General features: G+C 44.9%; 1 protein-coding gene across 1 annotated transcript in view; it reads right to left on the reverse strand.

Annotated features, from left to right (window-relative positions):
- Positions 1 to 3,950, reverse strand: part of Ptp36E (protein tyrosine phosphatase 36E) — a 23,812-nt gene extending 19,862 nt beyond the window's left edge. The window contains exon 1 of the mRNA XM_018026102.2: positions 3,372 to 3,950. The gene's annotated coding sequence lies outside the window, so the exon portion shown is untranslated. The remainder of the gene's footprint in view (positions 1 to 3,371) is intronic.
- Between the last annotated feature and the right edge of the window lie 2,719 nt (positions 3,951 to 6,669).

Here is a 6,669-nt window from a genome sequence, read left to right on the forward strand (position 1 = left end):
TTTTCCAAGGGGTACATCCTTAAACGCGAAATACGTGTAGGAAGTTCTTGTTCTCTGACACGCTTAAGTGGAAGGAGACACGGGACCGTACACGATCGGACCGAATGGGTCTGGCATGCAACATTTATTTCACTCGCAGATAACTCGTGTTACGGGCCATCAACGAGAGATGAATCACGTACCTAAATATACTATTTGCTTTAATATTTCTCGTGGCAAATGTGTCGGATTGACACGACGGACGCACATACATACGTGCGAAGGCTGACGTGTAATAGACCAGCTACAAAATTGTCTGTTGCTGCGATCAGGTTCACTCGCACCGTGAAACTTTCGACACAGAGAAATGCTAATAATTTCAATGGAAGATAAAACGCGTTTAGTTCCAATTTAAAGAATGTTTACGTTAAATATCCAAGTATCAGCTCTTTATATTCTGAACTGTTTCACGTATTTACAACTTCTGGTCATCTAGTGTTCTTATAAATGCATCAAAGCATAGTCTATTATCGTCCCGGTGTAAAATCAGTGAACAATATGCAGCTGCGGTACGTCGAAGAAGCTGGTGTTCGAGGCGAATTAAAGACTTCAAGGTTTCCGATTTGGGAGCTGTACGCGTGGGTTATTTTTAAATGTTTTGTAAGTTGCTCTCGCGCGAGCTTCGCCGGTATGCGTGGCGAAGGTCGGTTATTGACCACCGACGACCTCTAAATCTGTGGCAATCCGATGGCAAAGGCGAAACGCAGGATGTTCAATTATAACCCGAACCCGACCGAACCCGATTCCATTTAAGGGAAACGCGCGAGACGTTATTACATACGTTCGCTCAGTAAAAATCATTTGAAATCATCAGCGATCGATTTTATTTATCAAGTTCTACGAGAAGATGTTTTAATTCATTAAAATAAACTGGAATAAATTCATTTGATTAATTGCACGATCTAATGAATTTACGCACAGTGCGTTTTAATAAAATCATTAAATAACACGTCGTCGTCGATTCAGTCCGAGCACGCGGTATCATTGTTTGACAAAATCAATCGGATACAAACAGTTCTTAATGTGCAGGATGCGCAATTGCGTAGTTGCACGATTGTATAAACGACAATGAGGCTGTGCTTGAAATTAGATGCGCACACAGAGACACTTTTTCAAAGGTTGCCGCGAAGCTGCAGCCGCAGAATGACAAGTCTCGAGAGAGTAAAGGAATGGAACGTTGCGAGATAAAGACGTCCTTTGATACCTCCTTTCCCTCGTTTTCGTTATTCCACCTTTGGTCATTTTCCCATCTCCCATCGATGCTAAGGGAACGTCGATAAGGGCTCTGATGCCTTCTTGAAATGCTTCTAACGACAGTAACGAAATTCTACAAGAGCAAGAGACCTTGACTCTGAACCTGTCTGTCTGTCTGTCTGTCTGTCTGTCTGTCTGTCTGTCTGTTCCTTTGCTAAATGTACGCAGCGGACGTTTATGCAAAATGTTTCAATTTCTTATTATATTTACAGCGAATTTGAATTTGTCGAAATGCAAAAGAGGCACTAGTTACTATCCCGTATAAAAACGAACGGTCTTCCTCGCTTTCGTCTCGCGAGTGGTAGCAGTGAATAAACTGTTAAATTTATGAGAGTAAATTTCCTCCCCGAGCCGGTAAACATATCTATAAATTATCGAGGACCTCCGCTGAAGAACGGACGGGTGCTTTCCGAGTGCTTTCGAAACGAGATCGATTGACTCTTATGAAATCCAGGCCTCGCCTCGCCTCGCCCCGTCGATTTAAATTGCTCTCTGTGTTGTTACATACATTACTTTCTTTCCGTCGCGAGCAATTTCCAAGCCGAACCTTTCGACGAGGCGTCAAAACGAGTCGCTGAAATCAGTAGAGAGAACGTTCAAATGCCCCTGCCGCTAACTACGATTTAATTAAGTGTACACGCGCGACAAAACATTTAAAACTCAAGTATTCGAACTCTAATTATTACTATTATTATTATGAATTGAACGAAACGTTTCTTACTGAATTACGCAGTGTGGAAATTTTTGATTAACGCGATACGTAACGGCTAAGCTAGGATTACGAATCGGCGAGTTTTTCGTGTGGAATGTTACATCGCTAATTGGACGGTTTGTTAGATTCGCAACACGTATCGATGTTCGATACACCTTCGGGAACCGATGAAACGTAGAGGATAGGATTGACAGCGAATATGCTTTGCATAAAAATATATCATAGACCGATAGAATTCGACTTTCGGCGTCTATTTAAACAATTCTTGAGTCGCTGCTTCCGAGACGCGGCCTGAATTCTTTCATAAGATAAACTATTCACGAACGTCGCCTCCGACAAACTTAGATTTCACGGCCTCTTGAAAAATTCGGGCCAGATATTACGGCGTTGGAAACTTTCAAACAAGATCGTTGCGGGATACGAAGTCTAATTGTTTCGGTCTTGAGACCTTCGCCAAGATTTTAATCAACATTAAACACGTGTCTCGTAGGAAAGTTAATAACTTCATATTAATAACACGCGATTCGGTATCTACACTAATAATACACGTCGTAATTAGAGTATTCGCCATGAGATGCACGTGTCTACGATTTGCAGAGGCGAATGTACACCTAGTAGGCACATCCGGTTTCTTAATGGACAGTCGAGAATCGCAATGAACGTATTGGCAAACGATATGAACGCAGAAATAAACTGAAGATTTTTATTTTTGAACCCGAGCCACAAGCTACGTATTTACTCGAGCACTTTTCAAACTCAAGACTAGATCTGCTTGTTCAACAGCAAAAAGAGACGCGTTAAATACTGTGAAATAAAAGTAGACTTAATTAATTGCCAACTCGATACAACTGCTAGAATTACGACTCGACAACGAATAAGACACAGTGTTTCTAATAGCTAATGGTTATTTCGATCGATATTTCAGGGTGTAACTTCACGTATATTAAGTACAATTAGTATCGCATAAAACCGACGCTTTCGGGGTGACATATATATATATATATATATATATATACACGTATATATTTACACGGATCAAAATACTGGTGATCCATGCGCGGCACAATAACTACGCAACCGCGTACGTGTCAAACTTTCCCTCGTGTTCAGAACCGAGACACACGTACGAAAATCATATAATTGCAAAAATGATTCGAAAATGCAAACGCAAAATGAGCAAATACGCGTTTGAAATTATACAATGGCACACATGAGAATTACTACTTAAGCCACGTATAGAATTGACGAAAGTAACGAATGATCATTCATTAGAATTCGTTCGCGGATCTTTAATGAAAATGACGATGCAAATGATGAATCGTTGTTGTTGTCGATTCCGTCCGTGTAAAACGGTAATAAGACTCACCTTAAGAAGAAAGCTGGCCAAAAAGACGAAGACTCGAAACGTCGGCAAATACAGCTTATCCCGCACGTTTGACGAGCGCGTGAAAAGCGTCGTGCGACGATTGACACCTCTGGTTATCGATCGGTATCGAGATAAACAAAGATCCGAACAATCGAGCGGACACACACTGGGACCGGGAATGGAACCGGAACGGAACAACAGACCCGAGTTCTCACTTTGTGTATTATCGGTCAGCTTCCGCCAACTTGGCCCTGTGCCGGTCTCATCGATCCACCGTAAATCTCGCTCGATCCTCGCTCCAAAATTCGTCCCCACGGCCACGGGAAGATCGGCCGATGCTCGACCGAGCGATCGAAATTGTCAGACGCACGTATTTATACTCGCGGCTCGTGGGCGTGTTTTAACTTTGACACGAGCACGAAAACAAAAAACACAGAACGATTCACGGGAAGCGATACGCGTACGTTCACTGGACAGCAACGTGAGCGGACGCGCACAACACCGACCAGCACGACGGCGAAGGCGGCGGCGGCGACGACGACGACGACGACGACGCCGACGACGACGACGACGACGGCGGCGGCGGCGGCGGCGGCGACGGCGGCACGAGAAACAGAGGCTGCGACGTCGACGGCCGCGAGCTCGGTGGGTGACTGGGGGCGGCCGCGAACAACCGTCGACGATCGGTCGAGTCGCTCTGGCGAGGATCCTGGGGCCATCAGGCTGTTCGCGATTCGAAGAAGGGGAAGTACCCCGACCCCGACGAAACCCGTCGGTGGGGAGTTCGGAGCCAGTCGGAGGAACGGAGACACGAAATTCACACTCGCGAGGACGTATCGCGGTTCGATGGAAAACGTAATGACTGATTAATGAAACGTTCTCAGATTCGATTTACAGAATGAAGAAGCTTCTTTCGATCGGATCGATCGACGATCGCTCGTTTCTCACGTGTCGCGTGAACGTTCTGTCGATCGTCAGACGAAGCATTGTAACAATTTTTCCAACAAATATTTCGACGACCATCGTAGAAAACTTAGCATCGATTGACACATGAATGAATGGTTGATCGCGTGAATCGCTACGTCGTCAATTGCCGCGTCAATTGTTATATGAAACGGTGTGTGAACGTTTAGACCAAGTATTTCTGCGAGGAGTACAGTTTCGGGCGCGTGCACGTCGCGCCGGGAAAGGGAAGCGACGGTTTCGGCGGTGGGGTGAGCGGCGTCGGCGTCGACGTCGGTTCTTTGTCGAGGGCGTGGCCCTGATCGCGGCTCTTTCCGAGTCGAGGGACAGAGATCGGCCGAGACGCCTCAGTAGTCCAAATAGGTTGAAGTTGCTCAGAAAAGGGACGGCTGACCGTCCATTGACTCGTACTACTCGATCCTCCGGTGCTCTCGAACCATGTAGCCGCGCTTCTATTCCTTTATTCGTCACGTTGAACACTGTGTTCGCGGTAAAATAAGTACTTATCATTCCACACGGTTCGTATTCCTCAGGTGAAAAACTTCCAATTCGATTTTCATTCGTACGATCGTACAAACTCCCGGGGTAAAGACTGACAAAGGAGTACACAAAGTGGGTAACGATTCGGGATAAATTTCTGGCAATGTTAGCACGAAACATCGAGCACGGGGGATTATCCTCGACGTTCGTATTCACTCGGAGGAATCGAAACGGGGGACACGGGGCAGTTTTCCAGTTAACTCGTTTCGCGTATTGATAAACACTTGCGCGTGGACGTGTGTACGCGCTGAACACGCGTTCGCGCGCGGTTACTAACCCTCGGATTTTCCCCGAGACAACCCCGTGCCAAACACGGTTTAACACCACCCCCGCATTTCGATAGGCGAGCACTCGAAATACGTATTTCGCGACCGGACTTGGAGATTTTATTTTATTTTTACAAATCCCGGTAAATTTCGTCCCTCCGACCCGAGCAAAATGTTTCCTTCTACGCTCTGCTTGTTCAATTTCATCGGACGGGACGAGGATGTTGTTCGAGGGGGTGGAAATGCTGTTATCGCATCGCGCTCGGGATCACGTCACATATGACATCGTCGATGTTCGTTCGATTGGAATCATATGCGATGCGGTAATGTGTTTCTAGTTCGAATGAATTGTCTGACGAGTGAACGTAGATCCTGTTACAAATGATTATATTTCACTTTATGTTACAAAATGAATCTCTAACGCGGGTAATGTCCCGGTCTCGTAGTTGGTTAACACCGGATACCACGTACGTGGCCCCGAAGTAACAACGTACTGCTGCTTAGTTGCTCCTCTCCCGGTAAATAAGTGTCGCGTGAACATCTACTTAAATATCTATACTGTCGGTGCGTAATTAACACGATTAAACGACTCGGCTGTAGCATGGTATGAGCCACTGGACAGAATCTCGAGAAATTTTACCCCATTCGTTAAAAAGTACTGAAAATCAGCAGTCAGCAGTGCGTTCGACACTGCGAGCGTTCTGATTCGCGTGAAAATCCCAGGTCGATGTCCGAGGAACTGATAAAATCTATTAATTCTCCCTGCCCCTGAAAAATTTCAATTCGTTCCGAAGAGTGGATCATACTATTCTTTATGTCCAACAGTCTTCGCGTTAAGAATACAATAAACGTAGTGGGAGGAAAAAAATACGAGGATTTCGCTACAAATTTTCGATCTGGAATTGGTTCTACGGTTACATTATGACGCGTTACATTCAAACGTTGAGTCGGATTATACGTCTACAGAGAAAATATATATGTATGTACGAATCGGAGATACAAATCGGTCAGAATGTTCGAGGGATGAGAATAAATAAAGCTGAAAGCGTTGAAACAAATTTCGAGGACGCTAGAACGAGCGGCTACGTCGTTTACCAAGAACCGTCGAAAATCGTATAAATCGCTAATAATTCTATCCTTGTTCATTGATATCAAACGTCGAATTTCTCTTCCCGAATTGCTGCTTACGACCTCGTTTATTTTCACCCTTCGACTCTTTGCGGACGGCCCCGCTCAAAAGTCCGAAGCACGTTCGTCAGCGATCAACGAATAAAATTAATTGAACACTTCGTAGAACGTTGCGACGTAACTCTACCTAATTATAATACATTTACACTTAGTCGAAAGAACGATGCGAAACGGTGCGTGAGCAACTTTTGAGCCGAACCGTACCGAAACATTTCCTCTCTCACGCCGCGCGTAATAACGACGTTTTTATACTAAAAATGTGCATTTACATTTACACTATTTACAACGGGTCCATGCTCGAGCACGATTGTGTGTATTCTAAACTGTGTAAAGTATTCTAA

The sequence above is a fragment of the Ceratina calcarata genome, unplaced genomic scaffold (assembly GCF_001652005.2).
Source record: "Ceratina calcarata isolate Rehan_Ccalc_2016 unplaced genomic scaffold, ASM165200v1 scaffold12, whole genome shotgun sequence".
In the NCBI taxonomy this organism is placed as follows: domain Eukaryota; kingdom Metazoa; phylum Arthropoda; class Insecta; order Hymenoptera; family Apidae; genus Ceratina; species Ceratina calcarata.